The sequence below is a fragment of the Delphinapterus leucas genome, chromosome 15, assembly GCF_059928025.1.
Source record: "Delphinapterus leucas isolate spDelLeu-1000000601 "Yukka" chromosome 15, BTC_Dleu_Yukka2, whole genome shotgun sequence".
Taxonomy (NCBI): domain Eukaryota; kingdom Metazoa; phylum Chordata; class Mammalia; order Artiodactyla; family Monodontidae; genus Delphinapterus; species Delphinapterus leucas.
The window spans coordinates 18,445-23,739 of record NC_143143.1 but is presented as its reverse complement, the minus strand read 5'-3'; the positions used below and the strand labels follow the sequence as shown (position 1 = coordinate 23,739).

Here is a 5,295-nt window from a genome sequence, read left to right as displayed (position 1 = left end):
CTCACTGCTACAGCCCCCAAACCTCAAGAAACATAACTCAAGGGGTGTGGGGAGAGGTGAGTGGGTGGGCTGTCTGGGAGCTAAGGGGCACCTCCCAGGTGGGCAAAGCATGAACAGGAAAGGCCTCTGTTACCCCACCTGGCCCACCTCACACGCAAAGGGGAAAGGAGGCATCCCTCTCACCCCTCAGCCCAGACTGCATGGAGCTTGTTTGGCTATGGCAGCCCCTCTCTCCCCATTACTGGGCAGGTTAACTTCACGTGGAGGGGGTGACACCACCCATCTCAAAGTGGAAATGACCCCCAGAATCCCTTCTGGTGCGAAGACCTTCAGCGAACTGTCCAGGCCGGGGACACCCACTCCTGTCTCTGAGGCGTCTCAGCCTATTTCCCAGGGGCTCCTTCCCCCAACTCTTCCCTGGTCTCCTGACCCCACACTCCCTTTGACCCCCAGCACTCCCTGCAGAGCCCTGGGCTGGACAAGGGGCGGAGTCCTGGCAGCCTAGGTCCCCGCGGAGAAAGGAACCTCCCCCCCCCACCCCCGACCTCCAAACAAAGCAAAAAAAATCTAACAAGGAAGCGAGAACCTTAGTTGGCCGCGGGCCTTTAGAACCCAAACGAAGCTAAGACGGACAGCAGAACCGAGGCCATTAGGACATGTTAAAGTGATGACCGTCCCTTCTTGATCATTAATATACACTTAGAAAATCGTAATTCCCATGACGTCCCTGTTAGAGAAAACCTTAGGCTGAAGATGAAAAACGACATTTTGTGTCCGTGTGGGCGATAACCCGCACTTAGAAGCTTAAAGCCGGCTGGGAATTGCGAGGGGCCCCGCGCAGGCGCAGAGCTGAGCGCCGGATCACCACACGTCTTCGGTGCCAGGGGAGGTGAGGGTTCGGTGAGAGAGGAGAGGTGGTAGAGGACATTCGGGAGGTAAGGGTCAAGATGATGGTCAGACGAGCTGAGGGGTGGGCCTTCTGCCGGCTGGAAACCCGAGTAGAGCGTATGCCTTCGAACTGGGCAGTCCGAGAAAGCCTCGACCGGAGCAGCCGGGACCATACGAGGACTCGCAGGCGCCTGAGTGGCGACGAAGACGGCGCTGCGCAGGCGCGGTGTGATCATCGAGCCCGCGCAGGCGCAGTCTGGCGGCGGCCCCTGAGCACGCGCGGAGTGGACGCCCGTGGTTGGCAGGCGGGTTGAACAGTCTCGTCTACTGTGTCAGGTGTGTCTCGCCCGTCTCTGTCGCCTGTCATGCTTTCCGCAGGGGCGTTTGTGGTGTGCGGCCGCCGCCATGTAGGAGCCTCCGCAGGGAGCCGGCCCTGCCTTTCACGCGCGCGGCTCAGGCCTGCTCTCCCCTCGGCGCGCATCGGGGCGACGCACTCTGCTCTTCCAGCCCGCGCAGGCCGGTGACGCCATCGGAAGGCGACCGGAAGAGCCGGCGCCGCGTGTCCGTCAGACTATGGCTCCGCGTCACCTCCGCCCCTCCCCTCTTCCTGTGTCCCCTCTCCGTATCCCGTCCCCTTTTCCCTTTTCTGACTGCAAAGTGGGCCTCTTTAACCTGGTTCTGGGCCCCGTGGGGAAGAATGAGAAGCAGAGTAGGAGGCGAGGGAGCAAGGAGCGAAGGAAGGCCCTCCCTGCAGATTGTCTGCAATCAGGCCACACTTTGGTTGGAGCAGGTGCACGGATGAATTTGTCTCTTTCAAGTAAACAGGTGTTTAGTAACGGTTTCACATTTATATTTAGTATGTTGTCATCACTGCTAAGAGTAGAGACCTCCCTGGCCAGCAAGGGGACCACCCAGGATGACCCATCTTCCAGGGGCTCGGCCCTGGGTGCCCTGTGGGAGAGCTGGGGCCAGGCAGGCTTCTCCTGGGGTCTTGCAAGGAGGGGTTGGGGAGGGTGTGTGCCTGGCCTCTGCCCTCACCTCCCTCTTCTCCCAGCCTGCCTTAGCTAAGGTCCTCCAGCTCAGACGTTACTGTGTAGATTTAGCCTCTCCGACTTCTTCCTGTTTTTTAGTCACTCGTGACCTCGTGCACCAAGAGGAAGGTGTCCTGGAGCTGCATCCTTCCTGCGTGGGCCATGGGGGCGTGAGTGCGAGGAGTGGGTAAGACTATGGGCATTCGTGCAAAATAAATGTGTTGAAATGTTAGCTGTGTGTGTTCACTTTATGTTTTGCCTTTTACCCTCATTTCAAGCCTATGGTTTATGTAAGTCATTGTTCCAAGGATTTTAGTTTGCTTTAAATCAGAATTACTCTGAAGTTAATACGTAAGCAGATTCTCATGAAAGAAAAAAAACTAGGTGGGGAAGGGGATGCAAGGAGAGTGCTTACGAGAAGTTCTGATCTAAAAATAATCCAGAACGACCATTTCTTGCCACCTCCCCAGGGTAATTGATACATATTGTGGGGGAGTTGCTTTGAGGCTATGCCAGCATCCTGTTTCTCCTCAGATTTTTGCCCAATTTCTGGAAATAGTTATTACAGGGTTGTTTGCCTAATGGTGATATTCTATTTCCCTCATTCCTTCCTTTTTTATTTATTTATTTTTGGCTGTTCCTGGAGGCATGCAGGATCTTAGTTCCTTGACCAGGGATTGAACCCGTGTCCCCTGCATTGGGAGCTTGGAGTCTTAACCACTGGACTGCCAGGGAAGTGCCCCCTTCCTCATATTTTTAAAAAAATATTTATTTATTTGGTTGAGCAGGGTCTTAGTTGTGGCTTGCCAGCTCCTTAGTTGTGGCATGCGAACTCTTAGTTGCAGCATACATGTGGAATCTAGTTCCCTGACCAGGGATTGAACCTGGGCCTCCTGCATTGGGAGCATGGAGTCCTAACCACTTTGCCACCAGGGAAGCCGCTTCCTCATTTGTTAATAACATTTTTTCTGTAGGAAAAGACTTTCTTCTGCCACATTTATTTATTTGGATATTTATATGAGTATGGACTGAGATCTTTTGGTCTATGGGAGATTAGCCAATACTGTCATTATTAATTAATGGCACACTCATTATATTAATAAGTAAAGATTACTTTTTCCTCAAATCATTCCAGCTCTGGCCATTAGGAGCCCTTGATATCAGACTCCTTGATATTTACTCCGTGAAGTCCTCAAGGATGTCCTTCTTTCCAACATCCTGTTTGCACCTGGAGATGTGGGGTCAGTTTGCAAGGAAAATGAAGTCGTTCAGACAGCTGGTCCCTGGAGAGACGATTTACTGCATAAATGGCGAAATCGAAGGATGAACACTGATGGTGGCAGTGATGGTAATGCGGCCATTTGTTGGGTGTATTGGGTAGTGGGTGAAGCATTTGGGACACATTATTTTATCAAACCCTCATCGTAAAGCTAAGCCTCACCTTCGCTATCCTGGTTTTACCCAGGAGGAGGTTGAGTCTGGGAGCCTCAGGGCCTGAGCTGGGTTCACGCTGCGTAAGAAGAGGAGGGAGGGGTTACAGGGAGCCCGTCCTTCTCCATTTCCTGGGCATCCACGCTTGGAGGGAATCCCCACCAGGCAGAGCAGTGCTGCGCTTGCCTGTGTCCTTTGCGACGGCTCCATCCTTGCAGGGCAGCTGATAAAAAGGGTCCTTTCTGGGGCTTCCCTGGTGGCGCAGTGGTTGAGAGTCCGCCTGCCAATGCAGGGGACGCGGGTTTGTGCCCCGGTCTGGGAAGATCCCACATGCCACGGAGCGGCTGGGCCCGTGAGCCATGGCCACTGAGCCTGCGCGTCCGGAGCCTGTGCTCCGCAACGGGAGAGGCCACAACAGTGAGAGGCCCGCGTACCACAAAAAAAAAAAAAAAAAATTGCCCTTTCTGTGTGCACGTGGGCACATGTTACACCCATTCCCAGTGGAGCTCCAGGGGCTAAAAATAACCACGTGTTTTCTGTTTTATCTAGAAAAGAGGAAATGTGCAGTGTTATTTCGCAACATTTACTATTTTGGAAAACTTGAATTTTGTCCGCATGTATTTTTAAAATGTCTTTGGAGCTGTCCTTGGAGGAAAAGACATGATGCAGATTTCACCAAAGGTCCGTCTGCTTTGTTGTCCACATCTTCAGGAAACAGCTCCATGGAGAAGGGGAACCATCCCTCAACACACATGGCCAAGGGATGGACGTGCAAGCAACCCCCCAGATCAGGTCACGGGGGTCATAGGAGGAAAGCCAGCTCTCAAGGGGCCCTGGGACCTCGCAGCCCAGGCCAGAGGGGAGAAGGGACCTGCCCAGGGTCCCTTGGCATGGCCTGTTCTGTGTACAAGGGGAGGCGTGCTGCCCCACGGCCACCGGCTGCCTGCAAGAGAGCCAGGCTTCATGGTCCAGGCTCAGCATCGGACCTTCCCCTGACCCCCCTTGGGCTTTGTGCGGCCTTTGTTTCTTGAGGCTTGTTTGCTCCTATGTGAGCCAGTACCGCTGAGACGCTGTCCCGGTTGTTTTTAAGGCTCCCCTGTAGGAGGCTGCCAGGCTGATGGTCACGGGCTGGTGATACCTGTGCAGCTCCCCGCCCTTCCTTCTCACTGAGACTCGGGAAGTTAAGAAATATGGAAAGAACAAACAAACAAAGTAAAGGAGACACAAGTCGCCCACAGCACAGGAAGCTGGGAACGTGGGTGTGTAATCACTGAGACCATAGGGATATTTCTGGCGAGCCAAGGGCAGAAGGACTATGGGCAGGTGTGGGTATGGCCGCACCTGCAAGAGCGCCCTTCCTACCCAGACCCTCTTGCATGTGCAGACTTGAGCAGAGGCACTGGGATGGGGCTGGGAGGTAAGCGTTAGAATATGTGGAAAGAACAGAGAACACAAATATGTGGAAAGAACACGTTTCCTATAGATATTCAGTGGTAATTTGAAAATGTAACAGACAAGCTGAGACCTGATCTCAATAGGACAAGCTAGGAACAAAGTCATCCAGGAAGGCAGAGGCTTAATGTGAGAAAGCTCAGTGTCACTGAGGTTATAAAAATGGTGTGACAGGGCTTCCCTGGTGGCGCAGTGGTTGAGAGTCCGCCTGCCGATGCAGGGGACACGGGTTCGTGCCCCTGTCCGGGAAGATCCCACATGCCGCGGAGAGGCTGGGCCGGTGAGCCATGGCCGCTGAGCCTGCGTGTCTGGAGCCTGTGCTCCTCGATGGGAGAGGCCACAACAGTGAGAGGCCCGCATACTGCAAAAAAAAAAAAAAAAAAAAAATGGTGTGACCAAGGCAGAGACAACTGTGCCCTGGAGAGCAGATTAATTCTTCTGGGTTTTAAGGACTCAGGATAAGTCAAAGCAAAAATATATCTGGATCTTTCTA

General features: G+C 53.5%; 1 long non-coding RNA gene across 2 annotated transcripts; it reads left to right on the top strand.

Annotated features, from left to right (window-relative positions):
- The first annotated feature begins 806 nt into the window (after nucleotides 1–806).
- Nucleotides 807–4,588, top strand: LOC111169373 (uncharacterized). Of its 2 annotated transcripts, none has more exons than XR_002643195.3 (4): nucleotides 807–1,713; nucleotides 2,019–2,106; nucleotides 3,055–3,267; nucleotides 3,900–4,588. It is a non-coding gene; the product is annotated as an uncharacterized LOC111169373 (long non-coding RNA). The 2 variants fall into 2 exon arrangements; XR_016387702.1 differs by having other exon boundaries at nucleotides 808–1,224.
- The last annotated feature ends 707 nt before the right edge of the window (nucleotides 4,589–5,295 follow it).